Genomic DNA, 23,045 nt, shown 5'->3' with positions numbered 1-23,045 from the left:
AGACTCCTCTGCCTTTGACTATTCTGTGCAGGGTGTTTAGAGCCCATCTGTGGTCTGCAAATGGAATCAGTTTTTACTACAGCTCGAGGGGCGTTTAAAAAAGAGAAACTCTGGGCGCGCTGCACCGCTCTTTACTCTTCAGTGTGATAAATCTGTCCATACTGCACTTCCTTCTGTCATATAGATATGCTTTGCCTTCACACTGTGTTAAGTTAGCATGAGCTAATTAGAAGTTTAAACGCCATTTTACTTTTCTGCTGCTTCTGCACACGGCACATATTGTTATTAGAGCTTTTAGCATGGTAGAATATTTTGCTTCACACGAGAATATTATGTTTTGCTATTGTATCAGCTTTGCTTGCTAAGCTATGTCTGAACAGTGAGTGCCGAGGCCTTCAAGGTTATTTCAACACAGTGGTTGTTGTGAGGTCTGATCTGCGCACGTTCTAGACGTAACACATATGCAGCTGCGGCTAACTCTGGCTTTAGGCGCGTTTAATATTGCACTGCGCAGAGCATGCAAACACACTTGATGAATATTTCGCATGCAGAGAGCTAGTGGAAGATGATGTGATCCCTTTCCACTAAGATCAAAGGTATGGGGCCGCCTTTCTAAAACCCAAAGAGACCTTCTTTAGATATAACAGGGGTCGACAAATGTACTCGCCCGCTCGCAAATGCGAGTGAATTTCCTGAAGGGCGAGTCAGTTTCAAGGTCTACTAGACCGGCCTGGCGAGTGCTTATCTGGCACTGCAGTAGCAGGTGAAGGCTCTAGGGGGCAGCATTACAATTGCAGCAACGACGGCATTCAAGTATCCAGTGCACGCTGTGTGCGGTGAAGGCTCTAGGGGGCAGCATGCAGGCTCCACCTAACTTAGTGGTGGAGGTGTGGTGCGCTGGCTATTGGTTCTCTGGGTCCCAGGGCCGTCAATCTTGTAGCGTGCGAAAGCGCTACCAATGACGGCCCTGGCCTGCCCCACGCGCTGTGCTGCTTAAAGTGCAGCCGTGACGCAGCACGCCACCACGCGCGCGCTCTTCGGTGGACTCGGGAGTCGGGACGGAGTGCAGGGCGATTTGGAGGTGAGTCGGGTTTTATATATTGTTTTGTTGCAGGCCTTATCTTAAATCATGACTGCTCGGTGTCATCATACTATCCCTGAAAGTGAATGCCTATGGTGAAGAGCATGCTTGCTAAGCCTCTTTCAGCGGGATAAAAGGGAATTGTAAGGAATATTTACTATGAGTTAGGGCGATATCATCCTGTACATCTTGAGGCAATTAATTCAAGTCATGAGTTTTCGTACACGGACATCAGTGATGATGCACATAGTCATAAATATCCTAATGTAGTGGGTTTGAAATTTTTTAAAAAAGATGATAGTAATTGTAAATGAGTATGATGATTAATTTTTAAGAGGGGAATCGGAATATGTTTTTGTAATTTTTTTATATATATGTTTAATCCAGAATAAAACCGAATTATAGCCAAACACCACTACTATCAACGTCCAAATGCTTCCTTAACTGAAGAAACACTGTATGCATGGTTGAGCTAAGATTGTCTTTTTAATGGACGATACAGTGAGTGAAAGGGGAGACCTGAGATCCATCTGCATTATTTGAGTTCCTGTCATCCTACATATGGTTAGTGCGGAGGTCGGGAGGTTTTTAGTTTGGATCAAGATCTGCAAGGGTGGACTATTTTGGAGTCCTCCATCTCACTGGATGATAGTGGTGGATCTTGACTGTCAGGCGACCCCATCCACCTAGTAGGAAGTGTGTAGTTAATGTAACTCATAAAAGATTAGGATGGTAGGAGGTAAAATCATATGTTTTAGGTTGGAACTAGTTTGATCAGTACCTCTTACTCCTAGGTAGCAGGGGTAGATTACTATGGTTGTACGATAATCAGAGCAAAGGGCAGCATCTGTCTATATAGACCATATGCATGCTGTCTAGTATCAGTCCATATAAACCATATGTATGCTATTGTAGATTATTGTTCAGAGTTGTTTAATAGGACTAATAGTCTGGGAAATATTCCAGGAACAGCCAGGTTTTCTTCTCTCTTCTGAAATTCAAATGTTCCAGAGTGTTGTATTCTGGCTGAGAAGGAATGCCAGTGTTTTAGCACAGATAATGTGGTTCTCCTATAGATTTGTTTGTAGGTGGGTACAATGTGCCGCAAATCTGAAGTGTAGCAGCCTATTCTGTGAGTAATGTTACCCAGTAGAAAAGTAGTTTGGTGGTCATAACATCGGACAAATTAGAGTTGCCTTGCCTACCGCTGTATTTTGGAGGAAATGGTGTATAGAGCTCCATTACGTTATTTTTCCTTGGTCCTCATAAAAGCTTATCAAGGCCTTTAATACATGTCATGTTCAAGAAGGTACTCACAACTTTGGCATTCCTTTCATTCTATCTCAAGTATTTAAGGCTTACAGTACTTGGCATAGCACATGCTTGTGAAGCTGGTGATATATACCTAGCTCTCTTCTCCGGCTATCACACTGAAGAATAAACACTTAACATTTGAAAAGTGGTGCTCGACTTTTTTCCATGCTGTCATATGCTGTATTGGGAAGGAACAGTCTTGACGGCAGTGCAATACATAGAGCTTGGTGGTGATTCTGCTTTCTATTAGTTTATTTTTGACTGTTAAAATTCGCAATACTCAACTTTCCTGCAGAGACTGCAAAGTTCCTGTGGCAAGGGACACACAATGTCTGGAGACTAGTTGAGTGTAGTAGAAGCTGATGTTTATTATATGAAGCCACATACACATTTCTCATTTTGGTCCTTGCTTCCTTTTCTTTTGGTAGTCTTGTTGGTGCATTGCTGTGATGTAAGTCCACCTTGATCCTGTCTTTAGAATTAGGAACAACTGGTTTGTCCTTAGTCCAGTGCCAAAATGAAAGTCGTCCCATATGAGAGAGCAAACTGTTAAAATGGCACAAGTGCACCTGAGGAGCAAATGCAGTATTATTTGTGCAAGTAAATTCTGAGGGCAGTCTGAGTGAGTTTTGTTGTGAGGGCTGGGAAATTTCTATAACCGTGACTTAACTGAGAGGAGTGAGCTTGCACAAAGCAACTTATGAGTACCAGATGACATGTTAAAGTTTATGGGGTTTTTTTGCCATGTATGTTGGCAGAAACGTTCACCACAGCACTTTGATACACACATAGGAAGGTAACTGGGTGCTAAATTATTAAAATTTGCTGTTAATTTGGTTGGACAACGTTTTTTTTGGTTGTTGGCGCTGCAAATGTTTTGAAAAAAAATCATATGCGATCAGTTTGTGGGTCGAGCGCATTGCTGTTAGGTCGAGTAGAAAAGTCTACTCACTCGACCTGCAGGTCAAGTAAGATTTTTTAGATTTGTCGAGCCCTGTATAATATAATATACTAGCAAGGGAGAGTAAGACTTAGGTGCCATTTAGCCTTCTTCCCTCTAGCATTTTAACATGCTTTCTCCCTTTGTATTTTATGGACTAGTAACTATGCTGATTACTTTGTTTCTTATAATATGTGTGCTCGTATTAGCTAAGATACTGCGCTTGAGAACACTGCATTAGAAATAAACATTTCAAACTTGCACGTGTCTTCATTTACTCCTCGTTCTGGATTGATATGTTGGTATAACGAAAGAGTGTTCATGTGTTCCACGTTACCTGAGGTGTTCTAAGTCCATGTTCTGGGTTGTCTAAACATTGGGAGTTTGTAAGAACCAATGAGACACTGATTGCTAGTCTGGTAGGGGATTTTGGGTACTAAGGTGAGTTTTGGTACACCCTAATTCACTGAGGTTCCAAGTCTCTATGCACAGTTCTGTTTGAGGGCAGGATCCCTGCTACATGGCGCCCAACCATTGGTGGTCTTATTACATGACACTTGAGTAGTGCTTCTATCAGTCCTTAACCCCCTTTGCTATTGTTTCTGGAAGACAGTGGTGCCGGACAAACCTACCATGGCTGTGATCATGTTGGTGAGTGCGGAAGTAACTTACCCATACGAAATTGTTTACTCGTCGGTGACCTTCCCGGCTGAAAATGCAAATACTAATATGTTCGACACGTACACTGCGACTGCCATGCCACAAGAATATGTTCCCTAAAGGACACAGGAAGTTCCTATTAATGCCTGGCAGCACAGAGTTTAGTTTAATCGTGCCCTACCCCACTCTTTGTTAACTCCGAGGTTAGGTCCTTTGTCCATTCCAGGCGCAACTTGGACTGTTTTGACTGGATTTACACCGCATCCTAGACATGGAGCGGTTCCCGTTGCAGATTTACGGCTGTTACATACAGTCGCAATTAGTGTAATCCGGTCGTTAGTGCAGTACATTACCCGCAATCTCCCGGGCGGGGCCCCGGGTGCTGCTGCGCTCCCTGCCGGACAGTGCGGAATGAAGCTCAGTCCTGTGATGGTGAATGCAGTAATGGGAAAGCGCCCCCAGAATAAGGATGATTTTCCTTTCTGGCTTGCCGAGAAGTTTGACCAGCTGGAAGCAGTATTTTCTAACACGACTCCTAGTGAAAAACACAGGATTCTGACAATTAGCATGACAAAAGACTTGGGCCCGGAACCTGGTGACTGTGAAACATTGGGTAAGACCTTTGCGGCAGTGTATACGAGGTGCTTCGGCACTCCGTCAATGACTGTCCTTCCAACGGTCCTTAAGCGTGTTCAAGATGAGCAGGGACCCGAGGCGACCGTTGAATTGGGTATGCGCCTATGCGGCACTTTTGACCTAGTTTCCAATCTCGTACTTACGAATGTCAAGGGAGATGCTGTGAACTTTCAGGTGTCTAATGCTTTGCAGGCTGTACCCAATGTCGACAAACCCCGGCAGTTAGCAAGAATTATTGTTGCGGCTTATAAGACCATAGGTCGTAATAGTTTGGGACTCAATCCTTTCTCAACAAAAGAGAAAAAACAACCCCAAGGGCAGAAGTCAGAAACTGACGAACAGCCCAAGGCTAAGAAGTAAAATTGGCCAAAAAACAACAAAAACAGGGAAAAACAACAACAGCAGAAACAGGAATCTCGTCCTGCGTCTCCAGTGCCTGCACCTACAGAACGTATTTATGACTTGCGCGATCGCGCGACGATGAAATCACGCTTTCAGGTTTCTGAACAACGCTCTCCTCGTTCTTTTCAGGAATCATCGGCCTCATCTACCGGTGAAGGAGGAGGCGGCAGAGGTCGGGGTGGGCAGCAGGGACGCGACCAGCCCCGCCCGAAAGACGGTAAAGGCAAGCAGGACGATTTAACACCGAAAAGACCCCAGTTTCAGAAAAATAAAGTTGCCGCTTTAACAGCGAGATATGCCACAGTTAGTGAGAACGCAGCTTCGGAATCAGACATGGGCTCTGACCTTGCTGGAGAGCGCGGCGAAGATTACCATAGTGCGAGAGGCCCTGCGTCCACTACTGAAGGTGACAGCGACTGACCGATATGTTGTTGTGGAGACAGCTGACACTAGAGTAGCTCGCCCTGATAGACTTTATGAAATAGTCCTTTTAATTGAAGGTGACATACAACGTACCATAAAAGGGGTATTTTGGGAAAATCTTATGACTACCTATGACATTTTGTCCGCGGAGGCTGACTGGCCCCCACTTTTTGTGCTTGCAGCTCCGAAAGGGGAGGAGGTGATCCTCCCTAGTTTCGCGCACACTGTCTCAAAGGAGCATGCACTGAATGTTGCAGAAGAGTGGGCTAAAGCCCTTGCGCCGGCTCTGTACCGTACACACTGTGGTTGGGATACATTTTCCCCACACCACGAGATTCCCTTACGGTCTATGCTGCAACCTCAACCTCAATATCCCATCAGACGCGAAGCTAAGGCTTCCGTTGCGGAAATCCTTGAACAATTGGAATATCAAGGTGTAATTGAAACATGTGTGTCACCAATGAAAACCCCTCTTTTTACTGTGACCAAGCCAGACGGGTCGTTCCGTTTGGTAATGGATTACCGGCATCTTAACTTGCATTGTCGTACCTGTGCAGTACAGAATACCCACGGCTCTGCTTTAGTGGATGGTCTTGTGCGTAAATGGTTTAAAACCACACTTGACATTTCCAATGTTTTTTTTGCCCACAATTCAGATGGTCTAAGTTCCCAATGGACCAGCTTTACAAGTGGCGGCAAACCGCACCAATATAAACGTTTACCGATGGGCTATAAGAATAGTCCAGGCGTGTTTGCTGCCCGCATTGTCTCTCTCTAAGAGAGAGTAGACACGGATGCGTGTTCATATGTGGATGACATCTATCTCACAAACGGCGAGCTTTGGGCACATCTGTGTCGCGTTGATCGCAAAATTTGTAAGTTTGGAGACTTTACAAATTCAACTTTGCTAAGTCTCACATTGCAGAGTACACAGTGTTGTTCCTGGGCTATGAGCTCAACAATGAAGGTTGAGGATTGGCTCCTCACTTCTTGGAGAAATGCGCACAATTGCGCGCTCCTACAACTCTGCAGAAATTACAGTCCTTGCTGGGATTTTTGAATTTCGGGCGTACATACATTCTCAAATATGCCCAGCGTATCAAGCCTTTGTATGCTTCAATACAACCTATTTTTACCAAATTGTGCTGGCTGCCTGAACACTCAGCTATTTTGCAATCTTTGCAGGCTGATCTTCTAGAATCTAAATTCTTACAGACTCGTGATAACCAGACCAACCTGGTGATAAGAATCATCCCTGGGGCGGTGGGTTTCACTTACCTTACTTTTAACAAAGGAGAGACAGTACCTATTGCTTACAAGTCACACTTGTACACTTCGGCTGAAATGCGATTTTCCTCTGTGTATAACATTTTTAACAGCAGTGCAGATGGCGATTCTTAAGGAACGTGCACTGTCACAGGGAAAACGCATGTTGGTTGTTACCCCGTATCCTGCATTGGAGGCAGTTACGAAATCCAGTGTACCAAATTCTAAAGCTTTGCCCCCACGGTGGATACAATGGACAGCATCATTGACATCTCCGGATGTCATGTTTATTTTTGATGCCTCCTTACATTCGCAGGAGTTTTTACAATATTAATTTGTTCATCCTGCTCCCTTGGCTATGCGGCCTTTGGAGGATTTCCATTGCATCATTTACACTGATGGTTCAGCGCAAGTTGCGCATGGGTCTAAGCACGCATACGTTTCCGCTTGCACCATTGTGGTAGGTGCCATGGTGAATGATGAGTTCAAGTCTAGAGTCCTGCACACGCAGACACTAGGGGACTGCACTGCACATTTGGCAGAGCTTCATGCTCTGATGCTTGCATTGGAGTACGCTGATCCTAGTATGACGACTCTTATTATGAGTGATTCTTACTACTGTGTCCCGTCTTACAATGAGAACCTGTTCTTTTGGATTCAGAATGATTTTCGTGATTCCAAGGGGGGACACAATAAAACATAAAATGATCTGGGTCCGAGTGGCTGAGCTTAAAGAGCAGTTGCCACTCGTGTTTGTAATTCACACTTTAGGTCATCAGCGCATGGGAGTCCACGCTGTTGGCAATTCGTTGACAGATGAGGCCGCAAAATCAGCAGTATCGTCATATCTGGTTGCAGCTGTTACACGGCCCAAAGGTAAGATTGATGATGATATCTTGGCAGCTATTGCTGCGACTGAGAAGGGAAGTAAATATCCTTAGGGATTTCCTTCGAAGTATTCATACCACTTAAGTCCTGATAAAGTTCCTTATCTGAAAATACCTGACGTTGGTGAGAGGTTGATTCCCAACGCAGATCGCAGGAACACATTGCTCACAGCGGCCCGTGAAGGGGTTGAGTCTGCGCATGCGGGCGTTTCTGCTACTGTGGCTCAGTTACAACAGCGTTTCTGGTGGCGGGGACTGTACAACCAGATGCGTGATTATGTCCTTCAATGTGACATTTGCCAGCAGATTAAGCCTTCAGCTGCTGCGCGTCCGCCCCAGACACAGTTGTACATATCTAATAAACCACTAGGTTGTGTTTACTTAGATCACTGCGGTCCTTTTTCTTCTGATACTGCGTATAAGTACATCTTAGTAGCAGTTGATTCATGTACATGTTTGTGTGGGTGTGGCCTCACCGCAGCGATGATTCACGAACTGTCATAAGAGACTTGCGTGTCTTTGTAGGGATTTTTGCCTGTGCTACCTTCCATTCGGGTCAGGGTCCGGCTCTCGCCTCTAAGGCGTTAAAGGATGCCATGACTTCGTTGGGGGTCCAAGTCAAGTTTTCGTCTCCATACAGACCTGACGGTAATAGTGTTGTGGAACGAATGAACTGCGATTTAAAGCAGTCTTTGACAGCTAGAGTTATAGGCACTGGCAGGAACTGGCTGGCCCACCTCAATAGCCTGCAGCGTGCTCTAAATAATCTCCCTAGAAGGTCTCTGGGTGGGCGGACCCCATACGAGATGATCTTTGGTATCAAGATGTTCGTACCGGACCTTGACGGTCTAGACTCGGCGGCTGTTGCTGCCTCCGTTGACGTAGATGAACATTGCAATGTTTTACAGCATCTACAAGAGACGAGAGACAGTCTTGCAAAGGAACATTTGCCCTCCACCCGGATGATGCGTTGTTCGGGAGAAGATCAAAAACAAGAAAGAATTTGGTTCCTCTTATCGAACTCCAGTTCCAGTGCTTGCAGTGAAGGGCACAAGAACAGTCATTTTACCACCACTTCCAGGTCGTAAGAAAAACAGGTATATCTCCATTGACAATGTCAAGTTACACAGAATGGCCGATTCTTCTTAGTATGACACCAGCGGTCTCATATCCTTCGATTGCGAGAAATTCTGTTTTGGCTCCGGCTTCTAATCCAGTGCCTGATTTTGCCCTCGAGATGCCTGCAATTTCGAGTCCTTTATTGAGTACACTCCCTGGTACTCAACTTGATGAAACTGACTACACTTACCCAACTGACTTATCGATGCCTGATTTACAATCTCGCTTGGCCACAAAATCCAGATTTTCATTTGATACTGTTTTACACACATCAAGAAAGCCTTCAAGGATTACAGTTTATGTAAGACTGTTTAAAAAACATTTTTTTATTCCCCCTTGAACCTATATTTGGCTGGTGCGTTTTTCGATTTACCTTTTTATGTCAATTGGTTTTGTGTTTTATTTTTTCCGTCTCGTCAATGGACACTATGTCGAGGAGAAAACATGCATTCGACATATCAATGGAACATTGGCACCCCATTCCTCACCACACAGATGAAGAGAGACTTGGCTTTTGTTAAAATCACTGCTTGGCCTGTCCTAGATTGGATTGTATGGGATGCTGTTAAATTTCAAATCCATGGCCCCACTGAGGTTATAAATGTCCCTAATGTGCTTAGAGTTAACATGGGGGATGTAGTTAAACAAAATATACGTTCTGATGATTGGGATGTTCAGGCCGTAGAAGCGTTGTTTTCTGATTTGAAATATTATGCTGCCTTTGATGCTGAAGATTTGTATTTAGAATCTGCTAATTACGGTGATTTATATTGTTACCAACATTTTGGCAATCACTACCTGCATAAAACTAATACCAGGAGGAACACTGTAAATTATACACAATGAGAGCATTGTCCAGCTCCTATACAAAGCAGTTCTGCTACCCTTTTGAAAAGGTTCACTTATTTTACTGATTTTAATCAGTCAAATCCCAATGCGTTTTATTTTAAAATGACCGAAAAGTCCACATCCAAAGTTAGACTTACTGATAGTAAATTATTGTACTCGAAGTCCTTTCTAGACCAGTTAGCTGTTGGAGGCTACGAGTTGTGGAAGGAAACAGTTGACCTTAAATCTGTTTGGGGTTCTAAAAGTTGGCTGGTGCAAGGCACTGAGGCTTTGCACTGTGCATGTCTCATCCCGAATCATATGTTGTTTTTGAATTCTACAATTTCACAGACAACATGCTTCGGATTGGCTACCTCTAAAAATTAAATGCTCCTTCTTTCCCGATTTAGAAGAATATTCAGGTTGGGGTAATACTACAAAATTTTTGATCAGAGAGTTGCAAACTCTGCTGCTGAATTCTTCTTTTAACATATCCAGTTTGGATCCCAATAGCTGGTTGCTCTGGCACAGAAGTGCTGACTTGTGCCAGCATTGTTTTCTGGGTTTGGCTCAACACTTTACACAGGTCAGGGTGGATCCCCGTTTTGAAAGTAACCATTCTGTGACTACCTATTCTGTAGGCAAATTATGTCAGAATTGGCTCAAACATTCTACCTTGGCGTCCGTTAAACAGCATTTATCTAAACTGACTGACAATGTTGATCTGAATGATTTCATAAAAGGCCCGGCTAAAGGTAGATCTAAAAGATGGATATATGCTGTTTATAACGAATTCTGGAAAACATCCCAGATTGAGGCGGCTACCCGTCTTAGGGCTATAGATCAAGCTAATTTGGAAAAAGTGCTGGCAGTTGTAGATAATAGCATTAACACGCTTTTTCCCCGCATTTATACATTGGATAATATTGTGTCATCTGTTGTTGATATTGTGCAAGATGAAGTGTCTGTATTATACGAAGGTCAAAATCAATTGCGTTCGATTATGCAGTTTGCATGGACCCTGCAGACACTTAAGCCAGGAAAAGTGCAATGGCATTACATGAATACCTCTTCCCTGTTTGCCCCGTTTAATTTAACTGACAAGCAGCGTTTACTTTCAGTGAAAGATACCTCTTTTTCCATGTTACACATTGAGGGTTGGAGTCCTTACCGTTTTCTGTGGCAGAGGCCGCTACTGCAACGTGGCTTATGCATGGATTGATAACTCTCCCGTTTCCCCTGTTGGAGTTCAAAAACTGTATGAAGTACTTTGCCATTGGTAGATTTGAGCCTCTTGGAAGTTCTTATCTCCATGAAGCCTGGTTGCTTCCTTTTACATATAGATGCCTTAGGGAGGGCAAGGAAGTTTATTTGAATGGTGAAGAATGCACTGAAACACCGGATCACTCATCAATGTGTAGACATATCCAATTACACGGCTCCTGTAATCAGAACCAGCCAAATTCAGCCTGTATTTTGAAAGGTACCCCCGTGCCTGCTATCGTTCCCACATTCACATTACTGGCAAATGGGAGTTATTTACTATCAAACAATGAGGATTGCTGTGGGTTAATAAAAGGAATTGCTTATGTCGTTACCGTCAGTGAGCGTGTGGTTTGCTGTAAGAATGTAATGTATCCACCCCCGCATGGGAAACTTGATGTTTCCATCTGGCCCAAGATTCCGACCTTGAAAGCAGAGTTCAATAAGATGAGTCGCATAAGAGCTCTATTGTCCCAAAAAGAAGTTGCTCTCACATCTGCTCGTGAAACATTTGTCCTTCACGTGGCTAACACCCGCACAGAGGTGCATGCTTTATTAAATACTGACTTGCCCTTGCATTTCGGTGAATTAATTCACACAATCTTTAATGCATCCTCCACAACTGGGCTGGCGCACTTTTTTAAAGTGGTTAGCAGTAGCCTTGTGACTTCAATTCAGAGTATATTTGGGGTCTTTCCTGCTTTCTTTCATTCGATCTTTTCCAGCCTATTTGGTGGATTTCCCATACTACTGGCTCTGGCTGCAGGCGTTCTTTTGCTGTTTTGTTTAATTCAAAATGGATGCACGTCCTGTATTTTGAGACGAGCTGTCACGTCTGGCACTGTTTCGCAACAGAATGCTTGAGTACTATGGAGCGCTGCCGCTTGCAACCTTAAGTGCAGCTTATGGATTATCGTTTCGGTTTTCCTATTTTACATGTGTCCAGCCTGTTTTTCATTGCCTGAGTTGCGATTTCGACTGGGCCCTGGATTTGTATCTCTGCAATACGGTGTCTCCCGATGTGGATTATAACCAGCTGATGAGCCCCTTAGTTGCTCATGAATTGCTTTGTTCTGACGGAGGGATTATGGCCTTTGCAGCGATGCATGTAATACTGTGTCGTTGGAATGTATTCGCAGCGGCGCAAGATTTCTTGGCACACAGCTTCATTGAGAACCCACCGAGTTGTCCTCTGATGGTGCTAGAGGCTCCGGTAAACGAAGAGCATGTATGTTCTTTCCCGCTATTAAATTGGATGGCTGAACTATTTTCGAATGAGAACAGTGACTTCCTATTGGAAGCTGTTGCTGCATATTTTGCCTATTCAATGTTAGGATGAGGTGTGTCATCGTCATTTATTGGACATTGTACACATTTTTTATTATTATTTTTTTTTTTTCTTTTAGTCCTCATTTGCCTTACCCACTGCTTAGGAAATGCCAACCACCTTGCGTGCCCCCGACCAAGAGAGGGAACCAAGAAAATGAAACCCATCTCTGGAACTGGACTCCGAGATATTTTACTGGTGGCAGAGAAGTCCCAAGGAGAAGGGAAATGTAAATTCTTACGCTGACTCCATCTAGGTATGTCTCAACCTGCAGGACCAAAACACCGTATCGGGGCCAGACCCGGTCCAAGGAGTAATGTTGGCATAATCATAGGACCCGGGGAAAAAAAACAAAAAAAAAACCCCGGAACACTATCTCCACTGTGTCAACAAATCCCAAAAGGCCAGATTACGGTTATTGCAAGCTCTAGCCATGTCCACCTTTGATGTTTCATATAATGACGTGAGCCAATCCGAATATATTGGAGCAGATTTTTCCACCCACCGTATGCAGATCTGCCTCCTAGCCAACAGAATAGCATAAAACGGAAAAGATCTTGCTTCGCCAGAAATACTGTCCTCGATTCCAAAGATGATTAGTGGCAATGAAATTACTAATGATGTGTTCATAATGCAATTTAAGGTAGACAGCACTTCCTCCCAGAACTGACCGATGTTGGGACATTCCAAGAACATGTGAATATCTGAAGCTCCTGGTAAATTACATTTATTACACTTCTTGTCTGGGAGAAATTTGGAAAGTCTCTGCGGTGTCATATAAGCCCGGTGTGCTGTGAACAAATGGTTGCGCCTCAGCCATGATGGCTTCACCACTTTATAGAGGAGCGCAAAAGATCTTAACCATATCTCCTCACATTGTAAGCCCATTGTCTCGCTCCACAATTCATCTGGAAGGGTGAAATCCCCATCGGTTTCCTCCAGAAGCTGCCAATACCAGAAGGCCACCTCCTTACCACCCCTAGGTCTTTCTAGTAGCAGCTGCTCCAGGGAGCTTGATTTCCCAAATAATGCATCTTTGCCCCGCTGGGCTCTCCCCCAGCTTTCCAGCTGGATGAATTTAAATCTAGAGAAAGCTGGACCTATACGCTCATGCAATACATCCCAAGGAAGTAACGATCCATCCACCAATAACTCTCCCCATCTAGTAATTCCTGCTTCCTCTAGTGAGGAAGATAAGCTGTCCCTGAGACACTCCGGTAAACCCGGGGAGTCCCATATGGGAGCGAAATTAGAATAGTAAGACAGCCCCAATCTACTTCTAATGGCTAGCCAGCCCCTAGCCCAAGACTGTATAATTTTCAGTCTTATTTTCTTGAAGTATTTCTGACTCCCAAATTTAAATAGAAATCCGTCAGCTGGTAGATTTGCTCCGGTTAACATGGCTTTATACATTGCCACCTCCAGAAGACTCGATGGTGTTTTTAGTAACATCCTGGAGTAGGACAACTGAAAGGCCCAAGCGTAGTACACTAGATCCGGTAGGGCTAGGCCCCCTATCTCCCTTCTCCTCCTCAACTTCTTCCACGCAATTCTAGTTGACTTATAATTCCAAATAAAGGAGTTAAGCTCTCGCTGACATCTGTCCAACATCTTCACATCAAACCCCAATGGAATGGCACCAAATATAAATATAAACTTGGGAAGGATAGACATTTTTATTAAGTTGACCCTCCCCATTATGGAAAGTGGCAAGTGTGTCCAAGATTTCAATAGGCCCTTACATTCCCTGAAGACTCGATCTAAGTTAGTTTGGGCAATGGTCACGATGTCTTGGGTGATTCGGATCCCGAGATAACGCATAGAAGTGGTGATATTAATGCCTAACCGTGGGTCCGGGATATTCCAGACCATAACCTCGGTCTTACTTGAGTTGATATTGTAGCCCGAGATCTTACCGAACTCTACCGCCTTCTGAGTCACGGCAGGGAAGGACAACACCGGATCCGAGGTAAAGATTAAGATATCATCGGCATATAGTGCCGTCCGCCTCTCCCACTCCTTAAACTTGAATGATGGTATATTTTCGTCTGCTCGCAAAGCATTTTTTATTATTATTATTTTTTTCTAGCATATGAAACTTTCTCTGCCCCAGGCCTATTGACTTTGCTACGGCCATTGTCTAAATTTTCTTGGTTTTGAGATTTTGTTTTTGGGTGAAATTTTTAAAATATTTTTTTCACTTGCGCAAATTTGAGCTGACTGTTGTTCTTGAACTCTGCATTCCAAAAATGTGCCCCTTATCTTATCTTATCTTATCTTATCCGTGCTCGGATCAAGGGAGGGTGTCATATAGATATGCTTTGCCTTCACACTGTGTTAAGTTAGCATGAGCTAATTAGAAGTTTAAACGCCATTTTACTTTTCTGCTGCTTCTGCACACGGCACATATTGTTATTAGAGCTTTTAGCATGGTAGAATATTTTGCTTCACACGAGAATATTATGTTTTGCTATTGTATCAGCTTTGCTTGCTAAGCTATGTCTGAACAGTGAGTGCCGAGGACTTCAAGGTTATTTCAACACAGTGGTCGTTGTGAGGTCTGATCTACGCAAGTTCTAGACGTAACACATATTAAGCTGTGGCCAACTCTGGCTTTAGGCGCGTTTAATATTGCACTGCGCAGAGCATGCAAACACACTTGATGGATATTTTCCATGCAGAGAGCTGGTGGAAGATGATGTGATCCCTTTCCACTAGGATCAGAGGTATGGGGCCGCCCTTCTAAAACCCAAAGAGACCTTCTTTAGATATAATATAATATACCGGCAAGGGAGGGTAAGACTTAGGTGCCATTTAGCATTCTTCCCTTTAGCCTTTTAACATGCTTTCTCCCTTTGTATTTTATGGACTAGTAACTATGCTGATAACTTTGTTTCTTATAATATGTTTGCTCGTATTAGCTAAGATACTGCGCTTGAGGACACTGCATTAGAAATAAACATTTCAAACTTGCACGTGTCTTCATTTACTCCTCGTTCTGGATTGATATGTTGGTATAGCGAAAGAGTGTTCATGTCTTCCACGTTACCTGAGGTGTTCTAAGTCCATGTTCTGGGTTGTCTAAATATTGGGAGTTTGTAAGAACCAATGAGACACTGATTGCTAGTTTGGTAGGGGATTTTGGGTACTACGGTGAGCTTTGGTACACCCTAATTCACTGAGGTTCCAAGTCTCTATGCACAGTTCTGTTTGAGAGCAGGATCCCTGCGACACTTCATCTACACTTAGGGGCACACAGCGCAGCACAGCAAGTCACCTAGCTGCGCTGAGTGATAGGGAAAGGGCAGGAATGCGCTGTATCTAACATTCTACCGTGCAGTCCTGTCTTTTCCCTGCGCTGGCGCACAATGTGCTTCTAGCTCCAAAGCAGGCACTCTTGCACCATGGTGCAAACGTGTGTGAGTGCGTGTGTTGTAAACAGGATTGTTTTTGTGTAGGAAGGGGAACCTTCCTGCACATAAGCAATCCCCTGTGGCATTTTCCTATTTCTATATGTGCTGCAGAATCCAGCACACATAGAAAGGAAGCAGCAAGGAGAAATAAAGATATTTCTCCTTGCTACGCCTCCCCTGAGATGCGTAGCATTTTGACGCATTCCCAGGTCTACCTGTGTTGGTTAATCTGGGAATGCACCAGAATCCATGGGTGGATGCATGAGAACAAGCTCACTCCACCCATTGAACGCCTCCCTGGGGCTGAGTCACGCAGTGCAGCGATTTGCGCTGCATATGACACACACAGGGCCAGGCAAGGTGGCCTTGCGTGGCTTGATAAATCTAACTTAAGAATTGCGTCGCTCTTGCGCTTCATTGTGTGGCTCAAGGCCGACGCAACTCTTTGATATGCCCCTCAGTGCATAGGACGCCACATATGGTCATGCAAGGCGGGCTTGCGTGTCTTGATAAATCTAACTTAAGAGTTGTGTCGCTCTTGCGCTTCATTGTGTGGCTCAAGGCCGACGCAACTCTTTGATATGCCCCTGAGTGCATAGGACGCCACATATGGCCGTGCAAGGCGGGCTTGCGTGTCTTGATAAATCTAACTTAAGAGTTGCGTCGCTCTTGCGCTTCATTGAGAGGCTCAAGGCCAACGCAACTCTTTGAAAACCCCCTAAGTGCGGTATTTTCATAAGCGATGACCTGTGCACGTTGCTTTGTTCTTTACTACATCACCAGGGGCGTTTTACAGAAGAGAAACCTGTGCACTGCACTATTTTCTAACTGCTCTAGAAGCAGTGTTAGGACTACAAGAGGAAATCTACTTAACAACAGAATGAGGGGTGTTTACAAAAGAGAACATGTGTACACGCTGCACTGCTGTTTACTGACACTATGATGTTCCTTTACAGAGTATCTGTAAACATTGTACTGCTTTTACCTATACTATGAGGGGCAGTAACAGGAGGACATCTGTGTGCAGTGCTTTGCTATTTATTACACTATGAGGGACATTTAAAGATGAAAACTGAACACTGCACTTTCTTTTTCCAACACTATGAGGAGTGTTTACAGTAATGGAAATCTGTGTACAAAGTCCTGCTTTTTACTAACATTATAAAGGACATTTACTGTGAACCTTTTATAAACTGTACCTCTAATTACTGACACTGTGAGGGTTTTTAATTAAACAGGGGAATCTATACACTTTGCTCTGCATTTACTCACACTGAAATGTCAGATACTGATTCATTCTGATATCCAGTCTTTCTGTTACACAGACCTACATCTCACTGTTACCAAACTGCTAGTTTCTGGAGATTCACTTTGCATATATTCCCTTCTATAAACACTGGGCTGGTTCACTATAATCCCACCGAAGGTTTCCAAACTCACCGGTGCTGAATGCATCAACCGGTGTGACCCAAAACCTTGTTTATCTTGTGAACGTCTGAGAGGAAGAGGACATTTCATTTGTCCCTACATGAGGGTCAGTCTCTATTTATGCAGCCCCTGGTATCTTCCCTGAGGGACCCCTTGCTGTTTACTGGATGTCTGGCATAGGGCATGGGATACACATCCGGCCTCCTGTAGCCTGTTCGATCCCATTTGCCTCCACCTCAGAGCAGGAAGCCTGGCAGAGGTTGGTTGGAGGCTGTTGAAAGGCAAAAAAGCTCCTCTGGTTTAACTCATCATAGAATCCAGCCTGTTGTACTGGGGTGACGGTGGAAGAGGGTGTGACGGACATCATTTCACAGAAGAGCTCAGACCCAGAATTCCAGTGCTTGGTATCCAAAGAACTCATTTGGGCCCTGAGCAGAGGCATTCTTTTTTACCTGTTTGTGATATATCTGCCCAGCTAACTAGTGCCTTGTCTCCCCTAATGGCCATCGCAATTGAGTCCGTAAGACCTACAGTCTAGTGAAGCAGAAACCTTGTTGGCCTAAACTATGTAAAGATACCATAACTTGGTGTGAATCTGTACCATAGTAATCTTTGAATCTGTACCTATAGTATACAGAACTAGCTTCTGCACCTGAAATTACATTGTGTGCGTCAGATTCTCCTCGTGCCTGGCCAGCGTTATTGCATTGTTTGCATCAGATTCTCCTAGTGCCTGGCCTGTGTTGTTGCATTGCTTGTATCAGTTTCTCCTAATGCCTGGCCTGTGTTATTGCATTGTTTGCCTCAGATTCTTCTAGTGCCTGGTCTGTGTTATTGCATTGTGTGCTCTTGTTTGTTATGTTATTATTCTAGTAGGTGCAGCTTTTCTAACAAACAAAGTATCTTTTATCCAAATATAGTGCATCTTACTGTAAGGGTACTGCACGGTTCCTGCAGCAGTAATCTATTACCTTTTTAAGTAGCAACAGTCAGCACAACATGTCTACCAGAGATGTCATAAAGTCAGAAACAGTAGAAAGCTACGTAGGTATGATTGAGAACAAAGTGTTGAGTAAGGTATTAAATGAAGTTACTGCTGTGATAGACCGCAAAACATCCATGTGGAAACAACAGCAGTAAGACAATGGTGCACGGAATAATAGTGATAGATTTAGAGACAGTTCTGTGCAGTGTGTGTAATTTATTTTTCTTTTCTTCGAGTCTCATGAGACGGGTTTACAAGGTAACTTTGAGCGCACTGATTGTTTAGCGCACTGATTGTATAGCATCAGTTCGAAAAAGATGGTAACATAGAAAGGTTGAAAGATTTGAGACTGGTAGATGGTTTAAAAGATGGTTGTCTTGATTGGCCTTTGTTGAGTACCAATGGCTTTGCAATGCCACCTCCCAGGTTCACCTTTAAAAGATCTAAAAACCTTGGTGACCAGTTGGTGCATACCCGCCCAATGCAGGAGTTGAGAACATCGGGGCTCCCATCAGGACATCATCCATGTGGTGGGTGTGCTGTATGTGAACTCACAGGGGTGATTAAAAGTGTTCAGTTAGTAAATGGCAGAACAAGGTATTTGAACAAATTTACCAATTGTAAAACAACAAATGTTATTTACAGACAGACATGCCAGTGTGGGTTGCACTATATTGGATTGACATCAAAGGAGATTAAGATCAGAATTCAAGAACATCTAAGTACCCTTAAGGAGGGCAAATTGACCACACGCCTGGTGGGCCACTTCCGTGAACTGAAACACCACTACAAAGATATTGAGTGGGTTGTACTAGAGAAAGTGTCGGGAGACACATACAACATCGAAAACAGACTGGCCACTAAAGAGGCCCGTTGGATCTACCAGGAGCGGGAGGACCTACAGGGCTTGAACGACGTCATTGAATGGAACAAGGCGGGGACCCACACCTAGATGAATTAAGTCAGGGGCTGTCAATAGTTCTGATGCACATAGGAGCCTAATTCGCACAGGGTACAATGGTAGAGTCAACCTTAGAATGCCCATGTAGCATGCAAGAAATATTGGCACACCAGTCAGCCCAATAGATTGTTAATGATTGGCAAGAGTCTGTGGTGCCAGAAGAATAAGGGTGGTTCCCTCTACAATTGTATATATACAAATGTAGCACTTTTTAAATCTTTCTCACTCGTTTTCCTGCAGTTTATGCATGTTGGAATGTTTTGTTCTTTAAAAATGTTGTTATTTCTTAAGAAGTCACTTGTTTGCTTCAATCTGATCCACGCATGTGTGCACCATTTAAAGATGGCGCCCATAGAAGTGGTCACGTTATCGTTTTATACCGGAAGAGGGAGGGCGATGACGTGCGCCCGCTTTGAAGAGTTTATACACACTCCGAGTACACAGCATTAGCGAGCGCGGAGTGTTTAAGCCAGACGCTAACCAGATACCGGTAAGCAGTGAGGAGCAGCCTTCCGGTTTAAAGGTGAACTAGGTGGGACAAAGGGAGTTGGGACGCTAATGCCAGAAGTTGTTTCAGGCAAGTGGTTGTGGTGTATGTGCTCCGCTTCTAAGTTGGCACATTGAGGCGTTTACTTTCCCTAATTTGAACTCGCGTGTGAGAGGAGTTATTCAGGGATTATGCTGCACATTAAATATCCTTGAATTCTCCACCAGTGATTAAGGTTTATATATTTTATCTTCAGGTTGACGGAGAGCAACCGCAATAAGTACATTTGGGTATTGTGGATGTCTATGCATACCCAGAAAAGGTTGCTGCTGGTATGTAAGTTGAGGGCAACCACCGGGTAAATTCCTTATATGTGAGCAATGAGTTAAACAAGTACAGGTGCAGGGTGGAGTGATTTTTCTTAGGCCTGATCTGCTAGCGGAATTTGGGTAATTTTGGTAATTTTGCGTTCAGCGGAGAACGCGAAATTTGCAAAAATTCTGCATTCCGTGACATCGCCAATTTTTTTTGTTTGTTCGCAATCTCAAAATGTGTGTTTGCGAGATATTCCCCCCAAGCACGTAAATAGCAATTGCGAACAGCAAAAAAGCATCGCGAACAAGCAATTCCGCTTGTTCGCTGAGATTTTTTAGCATTTCGCTGGGATTTGCGTAACGCGATTACGCAAATTCCGCCCACCCCTAATTTTTATCATGAGTTGTGTCTAAGTGTTATGTGTTGTCTGTTTCTATTGTACCCAGGTACATTATTGAACTTACAGTGTGGCGAGGACTGACCCCTAACCCTGAAGAAATTGCCGGAAATTTGTTAGAAGGCAATGAAACATGTTTGCTTTCCATAAAAAACTGATGGAGTGCGACAGTAGGTCTTGTTTTTAAATTGAGCAAGCATGCGGCAGTGATTAAAATTGATGTTTGTGCCAGTGACTGTTTAGCTAGTTTTTATGTTGTGAAAGCAAGGATAAACCTTTTTTTGCTTTGGCAATAGGGGGTCAGGGTTGATAGGCACACAAATATCTTTCATGGTGCGTGTTTTAGCTTTTTCACACTTCAAATTCATTTGAGCATATTTTTGCACACTTTAATTTTGGTAGTGGAGGTTGCCAGTGACGATAATCGGAGCACGCTGATGAAAACCTATCAGTAGCTCTCATGGTAGTGTTTCCATGAGGTGCCTCCACTTCCCTCACATATTTTTTGTTGGACATGATTTGCTAAAATCCTGAGTTTGAGAAACTTATAAAACCTATATAAGGTACGGGGGGCAGACACACCTGAGAAATTGTTTTAAGTAGGAATAGGCGCACTCAGTGTGTACAGCATTTTATAAGCTGGTACCTAAGCAGTTTAACCAAGATGTGATTCTGGGTATGCTCATGATGTTTTTCCCGGTTTAGAGCAGGTTTTTGTGTATGAATATTGAGTTTGAGAGGAGGGCGACCTGCTTATATCCCTCTGTAGCTCCTTTTATGAATGGTCTGGATTGAACTACCAAATTCGGGTAGATGGAGTGGTAATACCTGGAGGGTTTGTAGTTAGTCTCTTGTGTTTTGTCACAGCTGCTCAGGGGTTGTAAGAAAATGTCAGTAATTTGTAGATGGCCTACTGTTGGGCTAAGACCACCTAGTTTCATGCAGTACAGACTTGAGAGTGTGTCTGGGCAGGATGAATTAAATTCTGGTAGCAAAATGGGGACCTTGCCCAAAGAGGATAGATGTTACCAAGGATTACGATCTTCATTTACAACTGATAGAGAAAGTCAATGTATCTCGAGAGAAATTGAATGTACCTTGAAGTTCTTGAAAAACTTTCTGCACTGTGCTGGTACAGTCCGTATGTTTATTCACTCATTACTATTTGCGAGTATTAGTTCAGATAGATTAGCTGAATTAATTCTTGGAACTGTTTTTCTGGCATCAGCTCTTAGAGTCTTGAATACCATGTGCCTGTATTATAATACAATAAAGTGAATTTGCCATTTCAAAGGTATCACACCCAAAAATTAGAATTATGCTACTTGATTCCTATGTTAGTAAACTCACTGTATGCACAGAAGAAATTACCGCACTGCTCTACCCATGGCTGAAAAAACAGGCAGATTTATTTTAAGATACACTCGTCATGCAACTTGTGGTTACATAATTCTAACTCCTCATCGTGAACTCTACCTATGCACTCCAGAAAGATCCTGCCAGTCGCTCTGCTGCTAATTCCAAGTTCGGTCTGTTCAAAGCTGTTACACACAACTTTTGGGTTTTAAAGTTCCACTCAATAACCCTTATACTGTCCCTCTGACACCATTTCATGCCTAGTAGTTCGCGTGGCCTGCACGAAGGTACTCCTTCCTCAACGTAAAGCGTCTCAAACGACCAGATGTTTGAGCGGTGGCCGATGCATGCCGGCTTTGAGCCCCTCAGGAACTATATAAACAAATAACTAGTGCCCTCTAAAAACAACTGTTATCTTAAATCATGTTTTTCTCTCCCTGCTACTGTGCTAATATAATGATAGAGCTAAAAAAAAAAACATGACAGATTCTAGAAGTATTTTGATGGGAGTCAAAATAAACGTAACAAATTCTAAAAACTCGCTTACTCCCTATCTCAATGTAATACAGAATTCATTGACTTCCCTACTAATGCCCAAGTATGCCCGTTAGGAATATCTCGTTAACAATGTAAACAAAAGATACGACCACCATTTTGAAGTATGCAGTTCATACTATTCAGATGTTGTGTGAGGCACCAAGATAAACAAGTTGAATACCAGGACTCATGAGAATAAGCTCGTAGTCCTGAGTGCACTCGCTGAGCCCCTTATAACCGTATATGTCCTGCACCAATGTTGCCTATACTCATCTCTTTAACATTTTAAACATGAGATACAGGGTGCTAAAAATGGTGCTTGAAAAAATACAGAGTTAATGTCTAAAATAGCAAGAGACCACCACAAGTGAACAATTGGCATTATTAAGAATACCATCTGCTTTATAGAAAACAACTCATGTCCACGTTGTCATTGAGCCCTCTAGGCTCTGTAGTGTCAAATCACTTTATCCAGTAAATCTCCCTTTGAGACAGCACCTGGGCATTATTGCGTCCTACTCGAACATCCACTTCTATTATCATTTTAAATCTCAATTGTGAAACAGTGTGTTTAGACTCCAACCAGTGTACCACCAAATTCGAATTCAAATTTTGACTTCTTATCATGCTATTATGTTCTGTGATACAAAATTCAACTTTTCGCTATCTTGCCAATGTATAATAGTCCACCTGGACATTTTATACCATATATGACGTTTTTTGTGTTGCAAGTGGTGGAGTGGCGTAACTTGATCATCTCACCTGATTTAGGATGTGTAATACTATCCCCTATAATTATATTAATGCATTGTGCGCAATTATGCCATTGTTGTGTGCCTATCTTTTTTTCAACCTATTACATTGGTGATTAAGTTTCTCGCGCGAGTATATCTCTTTTAAGTTTCTGACGCGAGTATATGCAAATATAGGTCTGTTCTCAAGAAGTCCCTTAAAATCTGGCTCATGTTGGATTAAGTCCCATCTGCGATTAATGATTCTCTTGATGTTCCTTGACTTTGT

At 43.3% G+C, this 23,045-nt stretch overlaps 1 protein-coding gene across 1 annotated transcript in view; it reads left to right on the top strand.

The window, feature by feature from the left end:
• Positions 1-23,045, top strand: part of LOC147738019 (uncharacterized) — a 520,426-nt gene that overhangs the window by 645 nt on the left and 496,736 nt on the right. The gene's annotated exons all lie outside the window — the stretch shown is intronic.

Source organism: Lissotriton vulgaris, chromosome 1_1 (genome assembly GCF_964263255.1).
Source record: "Lissotriton vulgaris chromosome 1_1, aLisVul1.2, whole genome shotgun sequence".
Classification (NCBI taxonomy): Eukaryota; Metazoa; Chordata; class Amphibia; order Caudata; family Salamandridae; genus Lissotriton; species Lissotriton vulgaris.
This window is presented reverse-complemented; position numbering and strand designations above follow the sequence as displayed.